This window comes from Heliconius melpomene, chromosome 10 (genome assembly GCF_056956725.1).
Source record: "Heliconius melpomene rosina isolate 202511_hmr_F chromosome 10, ASM5695672v1, whole genome shotgun sequence".
Classification (NCBI taxonomy): domain Eukaryota; kingdom Metazoa; phylum Arthropoda; class Insecta; order Lepidoptera; family Nymphalidae; genus Heliconius; species Heliconius melpomene.
The window spans coordinates 898,134-922,994 of NC_140398.1; the positions used below are offsets into that span (position 1 = coordinate 898,134).

A 24,861-nucleotide genomic window follows, 5' to 3' on the forward strand; every position below is an offset into this window, starting at 1 on the left:
CTCAACATCGCCTCGTCACCAGAGCGATAAAACGACAATGTTAAATATTCATTTCTTCGAGTGGGAATCGAACCCATAACCTGTTAAGTTTACAGTCGCACGCTTGTGCCCCTGTGACCTAAGACACGCCTCATATTTAAAATTATATCCATTTTATATTTTTTTGTTTTTTTTTTTCTTCTTCACGCTGTATGTATCCCGAATATAGCAGAGATAACCTAGTGTTAAGACACTCCATTCGCCACTCCCCGCCCAATCTTCGCGATTGTGACAAAAATTATATATGAGATCCTTGAATAACTTAACTAATTAAAATATATGGAATATTTGGAACATTTGTGGAATTTACAAATCAATATACCTACTCTATACTATTTCAATATAGCTTAATTACGAAACAACACTTAGTTTTTCTACTATCTTTTTTTTGTATTTCTAAAATAGAAAATCGAACTATCCTATTAACCTTTGACCTACTAACTAGAGCAACGCGTCCGTCTGTCAGTCTGTCAAGACTTCAGTTACCAAGCTGCTTCAAAGTGTACACCAGTTTTTTATTATTATATTAGATTCATAAAAGCCTTCGTGCTGCAGTGGAACAGAATCTGGCTGTACATGCCACGGGCGTAGGCACGATACCTAGACAAGAATTACTTTTACTTCTTCACTTTCATCAAGATAGATCCCGGCGTTAAATTCAGACATTCAATACACAATGTCTCGATAAATGGGGTGTGCTTGGAGAATGGAATGTCTTAACACTAGGTTCCCCCTGCCTACGCTGCTATGTGCGGGATACTTCGTGAACCTAATTTAATATGCTTCGAAATATAAAAACAAGAAAGTAAAATGTAAAAGGTATTTTTAAAGTTAAACTAAAGTAAATAATTATTAACATGGTCAAAATGAGCTTTTAAATGTAAGGTAGAATTACTTATTTTAGCTCCAGTCCTTTTTTGTTTCTACAAAAACTAGTTACGTTGTCAGGTACAATGGATAAAGTAATTTGTAATTAGGTCGCTCTGAACAAGTAAAACTGTTAATTTCCTACTCTAGTACAGTCTTTTAAAAGTTTTGTTTTTTTTGTAGCTTTGCGCTTTATAGGCTGTATGTAGTCAAAAGGAACGTGGGAACCTAGTGTTACGGAGTGTATCCTTTCCTATTAAGACATTTCCGTTCTCTACTTTCTATCAAAGTCTAAAGGCGATGCGTGTGCGATTAGCGTAACTCAACGCTGCGCTTTGTCAGGAAAGGTAGTGGTAAGACACATTGTTCCCAAGTTGTTTCCGTCTACTGTTCTTATATGTGGAATATAGAATATATAGTACATTTTTATAATTCCCTTGTAAATTCAAAAGTATCGTGATACAATACGGTCACTTTGCATCAGCGCTACGGTGACGGTAAAAATGAATACGACAGCGAATAAAGAAACAACAGTATATGATTTTAAGCTTTGCATACTATATTATTCTAACTGCCGTCTGCCATCTTTCCGGTTTACGGAACGAAAATTTTAAAATTATGAAAATGAAAAATGTTTTCCATGGAACGAACTGTTTTTCAACTTTTTTTCAAATAAAATGTGAACTAAAGCCAGATTTTTCGATGTTATGAATAAATACTGAATTTATGTTTGAGTTTAAAGAATATTTTGTTCTGGGTAGAAGATATTAAATTTCACATATGAAATGTCATATGAATTGCTCGTGTAGATTACGGAATTAAAATTTTCAATTCTTATGATTACATTTCTATATTCCCTCGCTCTGGTGTATCAAAGTGCTGCATTGAGTTCAGCCACTCACGCAATGCCTCAAGAATTCACCGAATAGTGGGGAACGGAAGTGTTTTAACACTAGGTTCCCTACACTGCTATGTGCAGGATACGGCGAAACGGAAAATATATAATAATATACTTAAAGTAAACATACAAAAGTCTACCAATATTACGTCTAACAAAAAAATCCCTCTTCATAACCGTAACGCCCAAACAGGGCGACCCTATATAAATAAACAAGAGCAAATCACCGAAAGCTACAGCGCCAGTGGGAAATATTCACAGCGTGGCAATAAGGGAGAAATTAGTAGGAGAATATAAAAAGGAGGAATGTAGTGAATTGACGAATGTAATTTGTATGTAAAAATTATTGAGTAATTTTCTTTTTTTGTAACTTGTATACGCTTTTGTTGGACTTGATTAGGTTGAACTGGTGTTTTGGCGTGGTTTTCGCTGTGTTTTATTCTATTCAAACGATTTATTATAAAGATATGTGGGTCATAATCAGAAAAAGTGTACATTTTGTGTCTTTTCTTGTCCCGCTACTTTGAATGCGTTTTAAAAATACAATTTTAAAGATAATTTAAATATTTTGCCATTTAAGATAAATTTACTTATTAACTTAAAGATTTTTGTAATATTTTAAATGTATTATGGCTAATAATAGTATTTTTTGTTAGTTGCAAAAAACTTTTCAAAATGCTTCCATACAATTTTTCGTGTCCCATTCACCACTTTACTTGTTAAAAAATTGATTTGTTACGAATATTTATGGTTTTATTTGATTTCAGATATGTTTATGTTACTTTACTTTATGCATAATATTAAATAGAACTACTTTTATTGATACATTATTTAATAAATAATATATATGAATTAAGTAAATTTGTCCCAAAATATTGTTTTTTTGTTACTCAGGGCTAGTAACGTACAATTAAAATATGAACGCAAATATTTTGAATGGTATTTAATATTAGTTTTTATTGCGGCACCATTATTGTAAAAGTCAATGCTGTCGTAGCTACAACCAGTAATGTTCTCGCAGCAGTAGAGGGGTTCAAATGTTTTAGAGGGAATGCGTGAAATTACATCTCAGGGTTATAAACGGCTTTTATTTTGGTAAGTATTCTATAATTTCGTTTTCTTGTTTATGTTATTTGCTTCTTTTTACAAAATCTCAAAAAAGAACTTCAGTGCTTGCACATGCAACACGTGGCTCATGAGCAAATATTTAAAAAGGTTAGAATTTCTCAGACTTCATTCTCAATTTTGTTACATTTCGTTACGTAACGAAACTGAGAAAATATGAAGCCTAGTTCACAATTACGTTACCATCGGAAGATATGTATATAAAAAAAAATTGCTGGCATATGAAAAAAATAATTGGTGACTTTTGATGACGTAAAGTAACTAAAAATAATGATTTTTAAGCTTTTTGCCTGTTTGCTTGTTTGTCTAATGTGTTTGTGCACGCTTATCTTAGAAACGGCTTAACCGATTTACTTAAAAACATTTTTTTATTCTTCCTTAAATTAGTTGTGATTTTGTAATTACTATTTTTTTCTCTGGAGATAGTGAATTAATAAATACGTAGGTCAAGCGGGTGAGGCTTTTATTTAAAAACAAAAACGTTCTGTACTAGCGTTGTTAAAGATCTAAACAATAAACATAAAATATTATTAAATACCTATTGATAAATATTTTTGTATTTTCAGTAAGCGTCATGGCTCCTATGTCAAATGCTGAAACACATAAAATATATAGAGAACGTCTGAAACAGACCAATCCTATTAAATATGAAGATATGCGGAATAAACACTTACAAAGAATTAAACTTAATTCCAGTGATAACAACTCAAATTTTGATATATTTTAAAGTGGATTTAATTTTATCATTAACTTTGTGATCTTTAAAAATATAAGTTTATTACGTTACGAACTAGCATTATTATATTGTTAATATTGTCACTTTGTTGTTTTCTTACATTTATAATCTGTTAAATCAACGATTGAATCTTTAAAATTTTAATTTGTTTCTCATTAAATAAAAACAACAATGGTTTTATTGATATAATATTCTTATTTTGTTGTGTATAATGCCTTATGACATCAGTTTCGTAACAAACATTATCAGTGTTGTTACTTATCAGTTACGTTATGAATTCGAAAATGTCCACTTTTCTGATTATGACCCATGTATGTTTTTTTATTTAAAATTACATTAAATAGCTTCACGCTGTCTCTCGCATATAGCAGGAAAGGCAAAGGAAACCTAGTAATATGATACTCCGTTCTCTAGTTTCAGTTTAATATTCAAACATTGCATGTTGAGTGGCGGGACCTGAACAAAGCAATGAAAATAATACGATAATTACCCCAAATGGGAAACGAATCCACAATCATCGCTCACAGTAAGCCTCCCGCCTCTAGCTTCATACGCTTTATGGAAAATCATAATATCGTAGCTTCTACATATGAATAATACGAATGAATATTAAACAACCAATATTTACATATACAGGATGGTTATATTAATTGCAAATCCTTATTACTTGTGAACAACACGATTCAAACAAATTGAAGAGATAACATTTAAAATTTATAATCTAAACTGGTCCTGTATAAAACTGGATAGGTTTAATATCTTCTTCATTTCAATATTGCATGTATTTACTTACTTAACTGACGCCGTCGGGGTGCAGCAGCATAGAGTGCTGTTTGTTATTATAAGTTCGATTGTTCCTTGAGGTAATAAAATTGTAGTAAGAAGACAAACAGCGGAGTTGATTTTCGCCGCTCTACATCCAATGTCTCGATAATTATGTGGAAAGTAAGGAACAGAGTGGAAATGTGGAAAGTGTAAAGTAAGGAATAAATCATATTTGTCACCTTAAATCTAATATTTTGAGTTAGCATATATGCACCATGCTATAGCATGGTAGACCGAGGTAATGTCATGTGAAAATATTCCGATTTCCAAGTTCCGTCCTGTTTTCAAGACATAGTGTTTTTTTGTGACGGAATTCAATTGTTATCATAGGAAATTAAACTAATACATTCCCAGAAATGGAATCGAATCTACTACTATCGTTTTTACTGTCAGATACGAGTACCTATATAAGTACATATCAATAAATTTACTAGAATTTTTTCACAATAAATGTTATAATGTTAATACCGGTGGGTTTGCGAGTTGGGGAACATAATGCCTGGAAAGTTTGTTATAACAGGATTTTTATGCTTCACGGGGGAAGGCGGAATTTCATCAAATATGTTGATATTAATCTCACTTTAGTTAAACGTGAGCGAAGGGTGCCGCCTACGTCGTTTAGATTGGGTTTATTTTTAAACGTATTAACAGTAGGATCGATTATTTGATGAGTAACAATGGGTGTGTAATATTTAATGTTTCATGTTTTTTTTATAGAATGAAAAAGTAAAAGCTCAATCCCTCGAGTGGAAGTCGAACCTACCACCATACAAATTACAGTCAAATGCTGTTCTACTGCGCTACGACGATGTCCTCTAACGGTTAAGATTCTGATGTTTATTTCTAAACATGTTAATAGTAAAATTATTTAACACGTAAACATGGATATTCCTTTAAATAAATTGTCGATTATTGTTCTTTTTCCTTGCCAACGTGTTAGGTGACGGAGCTCAACGTCGTGCTTTGTTTTATTATCTGAGCGAGGAATTAAAAGTAATTCATATCCTCGGATGAGAACGGAATCCACAACCATCACAGACAGTCATACTTTGTGCCACTGCAATAAGACGGCCTCAATGGCTTATGTTTATTTTTATTTTATAGCTTCACGCCGTATCCCTTACCTAGTAGGGTCGGGAGTATCTCCACTTACCACACAAGTCTCCAATTCTGGAGGCATTGAGTGTTAAGTCATGGAACCCAACGCCATGATATTTCTCGTTACCAGAGCGAGAAAAAGAAAATATGAAAACATTCATTTCCTCTGTTGGGAATCGAACCCACAACCTTTCGTTTTTCCAGTCACATCACAAAAAAGCAATAATAAAAATAAACTATAAAAATAATTTCCTTACTCTATGATTGTAAACGTCTTTAAATTCATCTTAAGCTTTACCTATATAAAAAAATTAATAAAAGAAAAAAAATATATAAAAAAAGCTTCAAGACCAAATTAAATCATACAACTTTAATACACGAACAAAATTTTTGAATTTTATATAAGTAGAGATAACGCATTGCGACGTATGTCATTTCTATAGTAAGTACCATGCGCAAAGCAATCGGCCGTTAGACGTCGTCGGGGGCGGACGTGGCTCTATCGCCTGTAACATTCACGTTTTACGTACGTTCGCTTACGTTTAACTAAAATTAATTAGGAAAATTGATATTTTCTTCAAAAAATAAATTAAAGTGACTTTTAAAAGATTTTTTTTGGTATTTCTTTACTCTACATTTTAGTCGTGAAGTGTTTGTGTTACGTTTAATAGTGATTTGGATGAGATTGTGTTTTTGTGGTTTTAATAGGATTTTGTGTTTTTGGATACGAAAGGTGGGTGATTTTTTTTATTATACGATTTTTATAATGGAACCATTATTATAAAAAAATATAAAATTATGTATCACTTGTTAAAATGAGAAATTTAGTAATTATTATTAAGATTGTAGTTACTTTTAACATTATTTTTAGGCTTAGAAAATATTAAATATGGGTGCATATTTCATATTTTCTAGAGCTAAAAAAAATATTTTATTTGTACGTTTAATATTAATGGTATTTAGAATATAGCCTTAGCTTATATTACTTATTATATAAAAAGTAAACGAAATATATTATAAGAATTGCTTATTCAAATTTATAAATTATAAATTCGTACATCGTTATATTATTAAATGTGAAACATCGCACTTTATTAAATTTATAATAGACTCAGAGGTTGATTGAAAAAATTTGCGTAAAAAATGAGAGCAAAATACAAAACCTTGTTAAATATTTTCTCAGTCTTCCCAGGTTTGCGGCGTTTTCCTTTCCAAATATTTCGTGGTAGAGTCTTAACGAGAAACATTTTAATTATATTTTCTTTACTAGTCGTGGCTCGTAATTTTGTTTAAAACGTAAAATGGAAAATTTGGATTCTTTCTATTCCGTAAAAATGCTCCCGTTATAATTTTGAAAAATCCACTTTTAGAAATAAAATATCAAAATAATGATTATAATCTAACATTGAACAGTTTCATTAATTTTTTTCTAATATACTATAGAGACGTTTATAAATTAAGAACGGTTTCTTTAAAAATTGGAATTACTAAAAATTTATAAGAAAAGTATATATTATTTTAATATTATAGATAATAATAAAGTTAGTAGTAGAACTTTTAATGAAAATGAACTTGTATAAGAATGAGTTTAAAAATTTTTACTAGCGCGTACTTTACTTTTATAAAATTTTCTTTCAAACAATAGTTTTATTTTATAAATTTAAATATTTACTTAATTTTGTTATTGAGTTTAATTTATAATATAAAATGAAAGCTTTAATATTTTTTTAGCTTTACGCTATTTTTTCTATGTAGTAGGATGGGCAAAGGCAACCTGAGAACCTAGAGTTAATACACTCTGTTCCGATTAAGACTTACTTTCCATCCAAATCTCGTGTTGAGTGGCGGAATTCAACGCTGTACTTTGCCTGGAAGCGCGGAAATTAACATTTTATGAAATATTTCATTCTTTTGAGTGGGAATCGAACTCACAATTGTGCTGCTGCATTAAGCCTCGTCATATCTACATAATATAAACTGAAAATTTATATTTTCAATATATCTGTAAGAACTTATTTTACATATATTATTACAGATAAATCTATTTACTGAAATATAAAACTTTTAGTCTAGCCGAATATAGCCTAAAACTGATCTTTTACAATGGACATTTGTTTTCAACAGACTGTATTTGATATGGGTAACTAAATAATAAGCGCTCTACAAAAATATATTTTTAAAGCGTAATCATAATTACTTTAGAAACCTTTTCTATTTATAAGAAAATGCTTTATGAAAATTAAGAGTTTAAGTGAATACACAATTTTAAAAAAAAGTTCATCGTGGCGCAATGATATATTCATGGACACTGCGATGGTCGTGGGTTCAATCTAAATAATTCAAATTATTATTAATAATCAATTTAAATTATTTTAATTTCTCCGCTTTACACACAAAGTTTCAAATTAGGAAACGGAGTGCCTTAACAGTAGTGTGTCATTGTATAGCCTGCAGAGAAAAAAATGTGAAACTAAATAAAATTTCGAAGCAAATGAATGAAAATCTGAATATAATATTGATATAGTCATATAATGTAATTAATATTCAAAGTCAAGTGCCGTAGCATGATAATTATAAGTCGTTCACTTCAGTTGTTATTACGCTAAACAAGTACTGGACACATAAAAATAAATTTATTTACATACAAAATACAGCAAAATGACGATGTACAAATATTCGTATGTTATGATTGCATTGACTTAGAAGTTTGATTCTTCTGTCTTCCAAGGCACCATAGATTTGAATATATTAATTTTAGCTTGAAATCGTCTTTACAGGCTTTTTGAGGTACGGAACTCTAAAAATTTCTAAAAACTAGAAAACTAAATACCATATCACTACACTAGCATCACTTTACATATCATAATAAAAATATGAAAGACCACCAGCAACTTAAACTAATGAAACATTTAATAGCCTTACACTCAGTCCATATTGATTTCCATTTAAATGTAACGATACGTACATTAACGTCCGGTTGAATGTCATTCACGAATATGAGTGCTATAGTATATAGGTATATAACTAATTTTGTATAATTCGAGCCTTTTTATATATTTAACTTTTTAATACATTTTATAAAAAATATTTACTTTTTTATATATTCTTTTTAACTTTTTATATATCGTATATATATAGTAAAACTATAAATTAAACGAAATGAATTATATTCAACAGAAATGTAACATAACACCGCGCTTTTTCTTATTAGATTAGATTAGATAATTGAATTGAATTTTTTTATAATAATCATTATCCCGAGTAAGAATCGAATTTACAGCCTACTTATATTGACACTTGACTCACGACATTACAATGACGTTACACATTTATATACCTCGAAACGCCATATACCAAGAATTCAATTCAATTCACTTATATACATATGTATATCTGTCTTATATCAGAAATAGGTTCTAAACAAAAAGTTAATCTTGTCTTTGCAAGAAGAAAATACATATTCAGTAAGAAAAGGCCTCCGCCGATAAGATGGCCGCTTATGATAAATTTGCTCGCTTAATTAAATATTAGTCTGTGCTCGTGTTACCAAACTATTGAGCATTCTGGGATAGAAAAACTTATTTATATATCCAAAGTAACTAAAAGATATATTATACAATTTTTTTTAATTCCGCTGTTTCAAAAGTAATAATATTTTATCTACACAGATAAAAAAAATACTAATAATAAATACTGCATCCAATTAAATAAAAATAAAAAATATATAATTAAAATAAAAATGTCTTATGTAATGTTGCTAACCCACATGAACCGTTACAAAAGTACAAATAAATAAATAAACCGGGAAACAGAAATTTATATTATTTAGTCGTATATTACAAATTTATTCAATGAAAAGTATTACTAATTTATACTTGCAGTTAATTGCCATGTGTATAAAATGATTACATACAATCGCAAAATATATTAATATTAAGTAAAAAAAAATGAAAATATGCATGTCCTAAACATTCGTAAAATCATATCACCTCTAATGCAACGTATTCTCTGGTTATCGTAAGTGCTCCTATTTTGGGGGAAATTATTATATTTCTCTTATTAACGACGCTATTTCTGATTTACTATTGTTAACGAGGCGGTCGTGGTGCAGCGGCAAAACACTTGTACAAGACGGTAGTGGGTTCAATTTCTACACTTTCGACTCTGGTAACAGAGTAAAGCGCCACTCGTCGTAGCACTTGAGTTGTGTAGGTTCGTTCTGCCTACAAAATTCTCTTATTTGTTTTAAAAATTACTTTTAATCATGTTGATATAATTTTATATAAATTTATTTATGTATATAAAATTATATATTATCATTTATGTAGATAGAGATTACCTTTGATACGCCTCTACAAAAGAACTAATAACACAATAATATTTTCTCAATTTGAAAAAATACAACCTGGTAAATAATATTAGTATAGAAGTATAGATATATAACTACTTTAACATAATAAACTTTTCATATACTACCAAAATTTTATAGCTAACCGTGGTAAATGACATATGTCGTATATTTAATGAGGTTATATTATTAAACTTTATTTCAGACTGTAATTAAGAAATAGTTATACATTTTTAGTTAGATATCTTTTATTTTACAACAACTAAGTATAATATGAGTATATATTTAATTATACGATTTGTTTTCTTTAATTAAAAATACTTTTTTGTTTGGGGAGCTGAGGTATGTCGTGGGGGGGGGTCTATTATATAGCATATGGCCTCAGTTTTTTTATATTTTTATATTCAATTGATATAAAATTCGCATGCATATCACCTATGCATATATCTATAAATAGCGAGGTATTTAATCGATGCTCTCAAAATAACAAAGCGCTAAACAATTCATTCAGTTAATCCGTGGCAGTCGGCCAGAGGTTAATTGAACATATGAAAATAATCACACGATACTTACTAATATATGTAACGTAATAATTACTATAATATTAGTAGTGGGAATTTTGGCAAAATATAATCTGAATTTTCCAAGCGCTGACGACGAAGAAGAAAAGAAGAAGTGGAAATCTTTACTCTACACTAATAATATAGCTTAAAAGCTGAAGAATTAGAAGCCGTGGCGCAGGGACACCAGCGTTCGTCTGTAAGTGACAGGTTGTGGGTTTTATTTCCACTCGAGGAAATGAAGTACTTAATATTTTCATTTTCTCGTTCTGGTAACGAAGGAAAGCGCGACAGTGAGTTCCGCCACTCCATTATTTCGGAGGAAGGGGACAAAGACAGAGTATCTTAATGGGAACGGAGTGCCTTAACACTAGGTTCCCAGGTTCCCTCTGTCTATCCTAGTATGTGCGTTACAGCGTGAAGTTAAAAAGATTTGTATAAATTTTGGATAGTACATTAGTGGAGAACGGCTGTAAGTGATATTCCACATTGAAGAAAGAAAATTACTGTTTTCGCTGTGATGTAAAATTTTTTTTCTAAGAAAATATATATAGTTAATATAAAAAAACTTTTCACTTTTATATTACTATAAATTCAAATATAACCTTGGCTTTCTGTATATACAAACTAAAATAAACTAATTATTCAATATGCTAACGACAGTTAGTTACAGCTATTTGAAATTTTATATGCAAATAATGTTCGTAGCAAATTAATACAGAGTAATATGAAAAGTTTTACTTCGTGTATAATTAAAACAAATATGAATGAAGGGTATACTTTTAGTAATTATTTCAATGTCATAGTTTCGAAGGGTTCTCGCGGTGTCACTCTTTATCTTGAGAAGCTGCGTATTAACCGCGGCGGAACTCAACACCGCCGTTTTTTATACAAAATCTTTGCATAAGTAATTATTTTTTAGTTTTACGCTGTACCCCGCACATAGAAGGGCGGCAGAAGGAACTCGCGAACCTAGTGTTAAGACGCTCCGTTCTTCATTCAGAGATCATCTTCCGTTCGCCACTTTCCGGTGAATTTTTGAGGCAATGCGTGTAGAGTGGCGGACCTCATGGTGAAGCTGGAAATATTAAACTATTAATTTAATTAAAAGTAATTTAATTAAAATAATTATTTTTCCAAATGGAAATCTAACTTATAATCAATTAATTGCACTTAGTATATTAGTTGTGATGGTTTATGGATATGGAATTGTTTTTGATAAATAAATAAAAAAGAAAATGTTTTATTTTAATGATATGTACCTAATACTAGCTCTGTTCTGTCGCTCTACACGCAATATCTCAAAAAAATGTCTTAAGATATTGGGCGGAAAGTAAGGAACAGATTGTTTTAACACTAAATTATATTTGCCTACCCTATTGTGTGAGGTAAAGTATGAAGCTTAATAAAAAACCTAACTAAGAGACTTAGAGAAATCTAAAAGAATATTTTCTTTCTAAAAGAATCTTTTCGAGATAAAAACATCAGAAAATCTGAGTTAACTTCAAATGAGGTACAAAGACAGCATTAACTACGAAAAGAGGTTTTATTTATAAATATATAATTAGATTTCTGTAGTTGTTGAGAATACCTAACTTCAGAATAAGTTACTGAGGTTTTAAATTTCCATTTAACTTAATTATCAATTTAAATGTAAGGTTAAGACAAGTTTTGTGTATATAAAAGCTTTAGTTATTTGGTGAGGTTGACTGTAAATGGGACGGTTGTGGGTTCGATTTCCTCTCGGGTGAGTATGAATTATTTTAATTTATTCGCTCTGTTAACAAAACTTACCGTGGCGTTTAATTCCATGACTTAACACGCAATCTGTTTGTCTATATAATTAGGTGGTTAGTGGGAAGCGCATTGTCTTAATATTAAGTTTCCTCTACCTATCCTGCTAAATGCGGGATACGACCTAAAGCTTAAAAAAGTTAGCTAGAGTAAGGGTTGGGACCAATCGCTGTAGAGATTCTTGAGGGAGATCTACATCCAACAGTGGGCGTAAAAACGGCTGTGACGATGATGAATTTAAAAAATATGAGCTCTATAGAAAAAAATAGACAAAAAAGCTTTTCATAAAAAAAAGAACTTTCGCATAATAACATTCAATACATTGTTACGACCTGACTTACTTACACTTTATCTCAGGAAACGCTATTCTTCTTACACGTGACAACTTCATTCACTCGCGTCTACGTAGGTACGTGTGTATATCAATCGCTACAATGGGTTCGAATATGGACATCAGTTTGAATGCCTTTTGTGAGATACAATTAAATTTTAACCTTTCTTTAGGTTTGTTAGACTTGTGTTGACACGGCTAGGCTGTTTAAGTGAAATGATGAATTATAAAAACCATGATCGAAGTCCCTGGTACAAAACGTTGAGTTCTGCCAGAATTCGGTGGAAAATGAGAAACGGAAGTGTCTTGAAGAAATGGGGTGTTTAAATAGGTACTATTTTCCCAAGTTCATTCTGTCTATGTGTGGGATACAGAACAGACTTAACTCTTGGTTCTTCTGGTTCGCCATAGAGCGTGAAAAACAAAATACATACCATAAATACACACAAAATAAAACTGGTCAAAACAAATTAAACACACCATTTGTACAAGCGCAATTTCTTTTTATCATAGCAACGTAATCCAAATACGTATATATGCTAAAGACTAAATCCTAATATATATTAGTCTGTGTGTTTGTAATTTGCGTATTTGCCCCATCATCACATGTAAAGGCCTCGGGATATCGAATCAAATACCGTAAATCAAAGCTTACCGTGATTATCTCTTACATGTGCGGTGCGTACTCTGTGTGTGCCTACGTGTACGGTGTAGGGATTCAATACTAAAGTTTGTTGATTTTAAAGATATTTTCCGTTTTGGTACTCTGGTATAGGCTTTTATTATTGTATATATGTATTATTTTGGATACCGATTTGAGGTGCGTCTTTTTATACAGCTTCACGCTGTATCCTGCACATAGCAGGGTAGGCACTTTCCACTCGATTTACGAAGCATTGCGTGTGTAGTGACGGAATCCAACGCCGCGCTTTTCCTCGACATCGGAGTGAAGAAACGAAAATCTGAATTATATTTCATTCCTCGAGTGGAAATCGAACCTACAACCTATCGCTTCTAAAGCAAACACGCTTGTGCCCCTGCGCCACGACTGACCTCTTATTATTTATTTTTATTTTATTAAAGTTCATATGAAAAGTTATAGCAATATTGTTATCATATAATAGGCAGTGAATCAATATGTAAGAGAGATTATCTCGACGCCGCTAGTACACGATGGCTACACGCGATTAAAATAATTGAATTAACAATTAATTTCTATTTAATTTTCTCGGTTTGTTTATATAGAACTATACTAATATTATAAATAATATAAATGTGAGTATGGATGTTTGTTCCACATTCACGTCATAACTTCTGAACGGATTTAAATTAAGCTTTACAGTAATAAAGCTTATATATCACAATAATATATACTTTAAAATTTATGTAAAGATTTTGTATAATTTGGTTTTAATATAACAACAAGTTTAAGCGGATAAATGCACGTTTGGGTCTCTGCTAATTTGTATATGTATAATTACTTTATAGTGTAGATTTGAATCCACTACCATTGCGTATATTCTTAGGTACATCCATACATCCAAATTACTAGACGCAAGACGATTCTACGAATACTCATTTATTTAAATATTAAAAGACGTAGTTTATTTTTGCATAAATCGAAGTCTGTGCGTGAGATAGTCTAAGCGGCGGCCGATTATTTTATCATACTTAATATAATATACATGACATATTTATGTCTGTGGATTTGCGTTCTGAATACATAAAATAATATTACTTAAATTCCAATGAGATACCGTCTGACTGTAAACGCGACAGTTGCGGGTTCGATTTCCATTTGAAATGAATTAATTTATAATAGTTTTCGTTTTAAAGAATAAACATTTTTTTGAGACAGTTATGCGGCGTTTACCGTCACAACACAGTTTAGCAGCTTGTTTATTAAAGAAACTATACTCTATAGTTGTATACAACTAGTATATACAGGATAATTTCACAAAAATATAACAAGAGGCATGATAATCATGACTATGTCTCATTACCGTCGCTCCGAGCAAAATAGCTTTATAAAGCTCGTTGGTTTAGGCTTAGAACATATTTACGAACAAAATGCGACGTTGAGTTCCGCAAAATCTTCAAAATGGTTAGAATATTACAATTACTAAAGAAATATTTGAGCCTCATGTTGTATTCCGATTGTAGTAGGGTGATTCATCTACCAGAGCGGAAAAATTAAAATAATTGAATATAATCACTATAGCGTGGAAAATACTAATACTAGTGTTACATAGAGATGTAACAAGAGGCATGATAATTACGACTATGTGTCATTACCGTCGCTCCGAGCTGAACAGCTTTATAAAGCGCGCTGGGTTTGTTGAGCTGTGGACATATTTTGATTCATTATAGACTCTAGTGTTTTTCTTTATTTGTAAATACTTTTGATTATTACATTTTATTAATTTAAATTAATTGTAGAGTTCATTTGTACAAAACGGGAAATATCTTAAAACATTTATATAATATTTGAATGTTTTTTTCTTTAGATTTTTGGGATTTCAACTTACGCCTGTTGAAATTGATATACGTTAAGTTAAGTTCTGCCACTCGTTCGTTAAGTTCTGCCACTTATTACCAATTGTTCTCTAAAAAACCCAGCGGATAATAAAAAATAGGTTAATTATTTAAAGTGTATGTCATTACCGTTGTTCGGGACTTGATAGTGACATCATTACCTCTATTTTGATAGACCTTGAATTTCTCTTTGTGAGAATATAGTCTAATTAATTGCTTATTTTTATATATAAAATATTATCTAATATTACATTTTGTATTTTTACTTTTACTTTTAAGTTTACAACAATAAGAGAAAAAAAAGTTACGATGTAACCGTAGGTTCCGTATGTTGAAACAAAGCTAATAATAATTGAGTTTATTTTCAGTCACAGTAAAACATATAGTATCTAATATTTTGACGTAACAAAAAGATTTATTACTTTCCTTATCTAGACCTAGACAGTAGTACTCGTACTAGCATCGCCCGGAATGTGTCATTATACATGTGAGTGGCGTAGGGGGGTACTCGCATTGGCTGGGTGCAGGTTGCGGTGTGCTATTTAGACGCGGAAAGTGGGAAAATGTACTGGAATTTTGTATTTGACTAGGTGTGAAAGTAGAAGTGGGTTGGTTTTTAGCTTTGTGTGTTTAGCATAGTACGTAGTTTTAAGAAACTCTTTTTTTCTATTTTTTAGCTTCTTGCTTTATGCTTCTCGCACATAGCAAGGTAGGTAGAAGGAAACTGGGAACCTAACCTTAAGATATTATAATACCAATTAGGATTTTTTTATTACAAGTTATACTTCCTTCCCCACTTTTTGACAAATTCTTGAGGTATCGTGTGTTGAGTGGCGAATCTTAACGCCGCGCTTTGGATACCAAAGTGGGGAAATCAAAATATTTGAAATATGAACATTTATCCCACAACGGCCTCTTCACAAAGAAATGGCCAGTTTTATTTCTCTCTTCGACCTCATGCGGTAAGTCGGTGAAAATTCAAAGACCACACATGCAACATAAAATTTATTACCCAAAAATAAAAGAAAAATATTTAAAATGTTTTCATAATATAAAACATTATTAAAATCGACCCACAAAGAGATATGTCTGTGAACTTAGCAGAGCATTGTCCAGCAGATCAAAAAAAAAATGGAGTTCTCTTCGCATGCACCTGAGTTCTATAGTTCCTGATAGGTTTTATAAATAGTTCTGCCGTTTTTACCCCTGAAAAAGTTATGTAAAAAAATGATCTGCTAACTTGCCGTGGCAGATCAATTTTTTGCAAATAAAAATCGGGGCGAGATCTGCACTCATAGGGATGAATAAAATAGTTCCTGATAATTTTTAACAATAGTTTTGTTAATTTCACGAAGAAAAAAATTTTTAAACAGAAAAAAAGAACGTTCGTTTCGAAAATAGTTCGAAAGGTAAAGTAATTTTTAAAATTAATTAAATGATACTCAGACGCGAGAACTATTTATTTTTCAATAGAATATAAGTCGTTCTACGATATTTAGCCTGAAAGAAAACCAGAACTCTGAAAAGACTACCAGCAGAGCATAGTTGATTGTATGAAATATTGAAAAATGTCCATTTCAACTCTTCATATGTAAAAGTACTAAATAATTTTCTATTTTAATGTGCTCAGACTCGGGAACTCTTTGATTTCTACTAGAATATGAGTAGTTCTATTATAAAAAGTCAATTATAAAACTAGAACGCCTGTAAAAATGCCAGCAGACAATAGTTGAAAATTCGATTTGTTGAAAAATATCAAATTAATATGTTGCGACGAAAAATATTTTTTAAAAATATAAATATCTTGCTCGGAAGCGAGAACTCTTCATTTTTCAATAGAATATAAGTAGTTGTATGATATTTAGTCTGAAAGAAAACCAGAACTCTGAAAAAACTGCCAGCAGAGCATAGTTGATTATATGAAATATTGAAAAATGTCCATTTCAACTCTTCATATGTAAACGTACTAAATAATTTATTTATGAATGTGCTCAGACTCGGGAACTCTGTGATTTCTAACAGAATATGAGTTGTTCTATTATAAAAAGCTAATTATAAAACTAGAACTCCTGTAAAAATGCCAGCAGAGCATACTTGAATATTTAATTTGCCGAAAAATATCAAATTAATTTGTAGCGAAGAAAAATATTTTTAAAAAATATTAATATCTTGCTCAGAAGCGAGAACTCTTCATTTTTCAATAGAATATAAGTCGTTCTACGATATTTAGTCTGAAAGAAAACCAGAACTCTGAAAAAACTGCCAGCAGAGCATAGTTGATTGTATGAAATATTGAAAAATGTCCATTTCAACTCTTCATATGTAAACGTACTAAATAATTTATTTATGAATGTGCTCAGACTCGGGAACTCTTTGATTTCTAACAGAATATGAGTTGTTCTATTATAAAAAGCTAATTATAAAATTAGAACTCCTGTAAAAATGCCAGCAGAGCATACTTGAATATTTAATTTGCCGAAAAATATCAAATTAATTTGTAGCGAAGAAAAATATTTTTTAAAAATATTAATATCTTGCTCAGAAGCGAGAACTCTTCATTTTTCAATAGAATATAAGTAGTTCTACGATATTTAGCCTGAAAGAAAACCAGAACTCTGAAAAAACTGCCAGCAGAGCATAGTTGATTGTATGAAATATTGAAAAATGTCCATTTCAACTCTTCATATGTAAACGTACTAAATAATTTATTTATGAATGTGCTCAGACTCGGGAACTCTTTGATTTCTAACAGAATATGAGTTGTTCTATTATAAAAAGCTAATTATAAAACTAGAACTCCTGTAAAAATGCCAGCAGAGCATACTTGAATATTTAATTTGCCGAAAAATATCAAATTAATTTGTAGCGAAGAAAAATATTTTTAAAAAATATTAATATCTTGCTCAGAAGCGAGAACTCTTCATTTTTCAATAGAATATAAGTCGTTCTACGATATTTAGCCAGAAAGAAAACCAGAACTCTGAAAAAACTGCCAGCAGAGCATAGTTGATTGTATGAAATATTGAAAAATGTCCATTTCAACTCTTCATATGTAAACGTACTAAATAATTTATTTATGAATGTGCTCAGACTCGGGAACTCTTTGATTTCTAACAGAATATGAGTTGTTCTATTATAAAAAGCTAATTATAAAACTAGAACTCCTGTAAAAATGCCAGCAGAGCATAGTCGAAAATTCGATTTGTTGAAAAATATCAAATTAACTAGTTGCGAAGAAAAATATTTTTTTAAAATATAAATTTATTGCTCAGATGCGAGAACTCTTCATTTTTCAATAGAATATAAGTAGTTCTACGATATTTAGCCTGAAAGAAAACCAGAACTCTGAAAAAACTGCCAGCAGAGCATAGTTGATTGTATGAAATATTGAAAAATGTCCATTTCAACTCTTCATATGTAAACGTACTAAATAATTTATTTATGAATGTGCTCAGATTCGGGAACTCTTTGATTTCTAACAGAATATGAGTTGTTCTATTATAAAAAGCTAATTATAAAACTAGAACTCCTGTAAAAATGCCAGCAGAGCATACTTGAATATTTAATTTGCCGAAAAATATCAAATTAATTTGTAGCGAAGAAAAATATTTTTAAAAAATATTAATATCTTGCTCAGAAGCGAGAACTCTTCATTTTTCAATAGAATATAAGTCGTTCTACGATATTTAGCCTGAAAGAAAACCAGAACTCTGAAAAAACTGCCAGCAGAGCATAGTTGATTGTATGAAATATTGAAAAATGTCCATTTCAACTCTTCATATGTAAAAGTACTAAATAATTTTCTATTTTATGCTCTACTGGCAGTTTTTTCAGAGTTATGGTTTTCTTTTAGGCTAAATATCGTAGAACTACTTATATTCTATTGAAAAATGAAGAGTTCTCGCTTCTGAGCAAGATATTAATATTTTTAAAAAATATTTTTCTTCGCTACAAATTAATTTGATATTTTTCGGCAAATTAAATATTCAAGTATGCTCTGCTGGCATTTATACAGGAGTTCTAGTTTTATAATTAGCTTTTTATAATAGAACAACTCATATTCTGTTAGAAATCAAAGAGTTCCCGAGTCTGAGCACATTCATAAATAAATTATTTAGTACGTTTACATATGAAGAGTTGAAATGGACATTTTTCAATATTTCATACAATCAACTATGCTCTGCTGGCAGTTTTTTCAGAGTTCTGGTTTTCTTTCAGGCTAAATATCGTAGAACTACTTATATTCAATTGAAAAATGAAGAGTTCTCGCATCTGAGCAATAAATTTATATTTTAAAAAAATATTTTTCTTCGCAACTAGTTAATTTGATATTTTTCAACAAATCGAATTTTCGACTATGCTCTGCTGGCATTTTTACAGGAGTTCTAGTTTTATAATTAGCTTTTTATAATAGAACAACTCATATTCTGTTAGAAATCAAAGAGTTCCCGAGTCTGAGCACATTCATAAATAAATTATTTAGTACGTTTACATATGAAGAGTTGAAATGGACATTTTTCAATATTTCATACAATCAACTATGCTCTGCTGGCAGTTTTTTCAGAGTTCTGGTTTTCTTTCTGGCTAAATATCGTAGAACGACTTATATTCTATTGAAAAATGAAGAGTTCTCGCTTCTGAGCAAGATATTAATATTTTTTAAAAATATTTTTCTTCGCTACAAATTAATTTGATATTTTTCGGCAAATTCAATATTCAAGTATGCTCTGCTGGCATTTTTACAGGAGTTCTAGTTTTATAATTAGCTTTTTATAATAGAACAACTTATATTCTGTTAGAAATCAAAGAGTTCCCGAGTCTGAGCACATTCATAAATAAATTATTTAGTACGTTTACATATGAAGAGTTGAAATGGACATTTTTCAATATTTCATACAATCAACTATGCTCTGCTGGCAGTTTTTTCAGAGTTCTGGTTTTCTTTCAGACTAAATATCATACAACTACTTATATTCTATTGAAAAATGAAGAGTTCTCGCTTCTGAGCAAGATATTTATATTTTTAAAAAATATTTTTCGTCGCAACATGTTAATTTGATATTTTTCAACAAATCGAATTTTCAACTATGGTCTGCTGGCATTTTTACAGGCGTTCTAGTTTTATAATTGACTTTTTATAATAGAACTACTCATATTCTAGTAGAAATCAAAGAGTTCCCGAGTCTGAGCACATTCATAAATAAATTATTTAGTACTTTTACATATGAAGAGTTGAAATGGACATTTTTCAATATTTCATACAATCAACTATGCTCTGCTGGCAGTTTTTTCAGAGTTCTGGTTTTCTTTCTGGCTAAATATCGTAGAACGACTTATATTCTATTGAAAAATGAAGAGTTCTCGCTTCTGAGCAAGATATTAATATTTTTTAAAAATATTTTTCTTCGCTACAAATTAATTTGATATTTTTCGGCAAATTAAATATTCAAGTATGCTCTGCTGGCATTTTTACAGGAGTTCTAGTTTTATAATTAGCTTTTTATAATAGAGCAACTCATATTCTGTTAGAAATCAAAGAGTTCCCGAGTCTGAGCACATTCATAAATAAATTATTTAGTACGTTTACATATGAAGAGTTGAAATGGACATTTTTCAATATTTCATACAATCAACTATGCTCTGCTGGCAGTTTTTTCAGAGTTCTGGTTTTCTTTCTGGCTAAATATCGTAGAACGACTTATATTCTATTGAAAAATGAAGAGTTCTCGCTTCTGAGCAAGATATTAATATTTTTTAAAAATATTTTTCTTCGCTACAAATTAATTTGATATTTTTCGGCAAATTAAATATTCAAGTATGCTCTGCTGGCATTTTTACAGGAGTTCTAGTTTTATAATTAGCTTTTTATAATAGAACAACTCATATTCTGTTAGAAATCAAAGAGTTCCCGAGTCTGAGCACATTCATAAATAAATTATTTAGTACGTTTACATATGAAGAGTTGAAATGGACATTTTTCAATATTTCATACAATCAACTATGCTCTGCTGGCAGTTTTTTCAGAGTTCTGGTTTTCTTTCAGACTAAATATCATACAACTACTTATATTCTATTGAAAAATGAAGAGTTCTCGCTTCTGAGCAAGATATTTATATTTTTAAAAAATATTTTTCGTCGCAACATGTTAATTTGATATTTTTCAACAAATCGAATTTTCAACTATGGTCTGCTGGCATTTTTACAGGCGTTCTAGTTTTATAATTGACTTTTTATAATAGAACTACTCATATTCTAGTAGAAATCAAAGAGTTCCCGAGTCTGAGCACATTAAAATAGAAAATTATTTAGTACTTTTACATATGAAGAGTTGAAATGGACATTTTTCAATATTTCATACAATCAACTATGCTCTGCTGGCAGTCTTTTCAGAGTTCTGGTTTTCTTTCAGGCTAAATATCGTAGAACGACTTATATTCTATTGAAAAATAAATAGTTCTCGCGTCTGAGTATCATTTAATTAATTTTAAAAATTACTTTACCTTTCGAACTATTTTCGAAACGAACGTTCTTTTTTTCTGTTTAAAAATTTTTTTCTTCGTGAAATTAACAGAACTATTGTTAAAATTTATCAGGAACTATTTTATTCATCCCTATGAGTGCAGATCTCGCCCCGATTTTTATTTGCAAAAAAATGATCTGCCACGGGAAGTTAGCAGATCATTTTTTTACATAACTTTTTCAGGGGTAAAAACGGCAGAACTATTTATAAAACCTATCAGGAACTATAGAACTCAGGTGCATGCGAAGAGAACTCCATTTTTTTTTTGATCTGCTGGACAATGCTCTGCTAAGTTCACAGACATCAAAGAGATGATGAGAACTGAGATAATAATCACAATCCTAAATTACAAGGTGTTGAGCATTCAGCTTAATTTATTATGGACTTGTTTTTTTTATTTTTAAGCTTTTTATAGTTTTGTAGTTCGTCGTAAATTTTAAAGTCTGACATTTTACGGTTAATGGAAAAAGATTTTACGATATTCTTTGACGCTATCGTCGCGCAGTTAGTACATACCTGAATGAGTGCAATGGTTGTAAGTTCAAATTCCGTTATAACTTGAAATGAATATAATTAAATCTCTCTGCGAGTGTATGGAAACGTTAAGATCTGAAAATATTATAAAAAAGAAAATATTATAAGAATCCGTCTCAATGAAACACTTTCTATCCCAACTTTCGATTCCCCGGATTCTTGAGGCGTTGCGTGTCAAGTGGCGAAAAAATAACGCCATGCTTTGCGTCGTTATCAGGAGTAAGGAAATGACAATATTAAATATTTAATTTCCTCGAACTTACAACCTCTTATTACAACCTTCTATGTCCTATTATTTATATGATACATAGTGTGTATGGATTATGGTTATATCTAATTAATTTCAAGTCACGCTGCGGTAGATAGAGTTTTAACAATTAACCATCAATGTCTCGAAAATTGGACAGATAATAGAAATGGGAGTGTTCTAACACTAGGAATTCTCATTTTCTAAACTAACATTCGGCCATGCTTTGCAGGATGGAGCTAAAAACTGAAAAAGATACTAATATATAAAAATAATTTAATTTAAACAAAATAATATACCGAAATTCATTTTTTAATAATATTTATTTAACTAAATAAAATAGCAATACCGCGGACACGTCCCACACAGGCGCGGTGGTAGCGCTTTGTAAAGTGGTCACGTACATTGAAACTTCTCGTGGAAATCTCAGACAACTTTTTCTGACAAATATTTTCTTATGTTTATTTATAATATAAATATAATTGTAATTTAAGAGGAGAATACGATATGTAAGTACTTGCGTACTTAATATGTTATATTTATTTGCACTACATTTCCAAAACTGTGAATTTGATTTAAATTTTTACAAAAAATTATATTCGAAGCTTTGGGGCTCGAAAATATCGAGAGAGCAGTATGAAAAACACAAATTAATTTTATTTATTTTTTATTTACAGAAAATAGTGAAACGCCAACTCACTAATCTTTTATAGTTAATAGCACAACCACGTGCGGTGACCGAAACTTCTAAATAGCGGAGATTTTGTGGATTATACACGTACATACATACATTTACGTATATTTTACTTTCTATAAGCTTAAACCACGTTCTTGTTATATTAAAAAATCAAATCAAATCAATCAGCTTCAATCCTGCTGTGTGGGGGATACAGACAGATGGAACCTAGTGTTAAGATGTCCGTTCTCCACCTTCTGTCGCATTTTTCGAGGCATTGCGTGTTGAGTGGCGGAACTCAATGGACTTTTGCCTTGGTGCCAGAGCGAAGAAATCAAAATATTAATAAATAATAACTCATTCCCTCGAGTGGGAATCAAACCTACAACCATCGATTAGCTTTATTAATTATTTATTTTTTTTTTTGTTTATGTTGGACTGGACTTATTTGAAAGGACAATATTATGAATTTGAACTTTTCCTTTATTTTTTTGCAAGTTTGCCTTCGTACGAAAATCCATAATTGTAGTTCCATGGGAACAGAAGAGGCTTTTCTTTATATTTATTCCTACCTACAACGCTATACGACACCTTATAAACTTATAGAATTAAAACAACTAAGCCAAATACATATATTCATACAATCCCTAAGATAGAATAACTTTTGTTATCGCTTAAGTAAATGAATTTGTTGAAATGAAATTTGGTAGGCTTTCCATAATTAAATTGTGTTCAGCATATTTAAAACAATTAATAGAAACTTCAGATGAATCTGTAACGATATCAAATTACTTTGTTCGCGTGTTTCCATTGTTTTCAAATGATAATATATATTATTTTTTAAGATCGTTTAGAAAGATATCTTTGACAAAATGCGAAGAGAGTGTTATAACACTAGGATTGCTCTGCTACGCAGTATAACTTTTTTACCCACACCTATTTGGTTGTGAAGTTTTGCAGTACGTACTAAGGGATAAATCACTTCGCTTCTTTTTAATTATAAATGTAATTTAATTAGTAAAAAAAGTTTTATTTATTAAGAGATTTTTTTTTAATATGACTAGTTAATTTTACAATACAGCATTAAGAAAAAAAATCAGAATGACCTAAAAAAATACGCATGATTATGTTTTCCATGATTCTTAAAATGTGAAAAAATAGTATAAAACGAACAAAAAAAAAATTATTTTGAGAGAAGTCGAAAAAAAATTTTTTTAAGAAAAGTAAGAGTTATGGAGACAATCGTTTATGGTCCCCATATCCAAATTTCAACAGCTTCCGCGATTGGTACGAACACAAACGTGAAACTTAGCGTTACTTATATAACTTTGATGGGATCTGGTTTTCACTTAGAATTGAAGATTATATTATTATATACAAAGAAAGATTTTTTTAATCATATAACGTTTACCTGCGGCTTCGCTCTCATAGAGGTGAATAAGCAGACTGTAGTAGAGTAGAAAATTTAGGAATAGACAAGACCCTTCTCATTAATATACATTATAAGCAGAGGAAACCTCGAGTCGAAACTCTCCTTTTTCCACAGTCCGCAATATTTTCTAGACTTTGATTGGTGAACATATTGTTTACATAGTTTCTTACTATTTATTTCCTTATTATCTAGCTGGTTAGTAAATTTCATAACATAATGTTTGCAACTTTTTACCCACCTTCAGTCGTCATGAGGCAAGACGATCAAGAAAGACAACGAAGACCTTCAAATGGAAA

At 30.5% G+C, this 24,861-nt stretch overlaps 1 protein-coding gene across 7 annotated transcripts in view; it reads left to right on the top strand.

The window, feature by feature from the left end:
- The first annotated feature begins 6,065 nt into the window (after positions 1 to 6,065).
- The window catches only part of nolo (ADAMTS-like no long nerve cord), a 281,142-nt gene continuing 262,346 nt past the window's right edge, over positions 6,066 to 24,861 (top strand). For all 7 annotated transcript variants that reach the window (XM_085191633.1, XM_085191640.1, XM_085191636.1 and 4 more), the window contains exon 1: positions 6,066 to 6,321. The gene's annotated coding sequence lies outside the window, so the exon portion shown is untranslated. The remainder of the gene's footprint in view (positions 6,322 to 24,861) is intronic.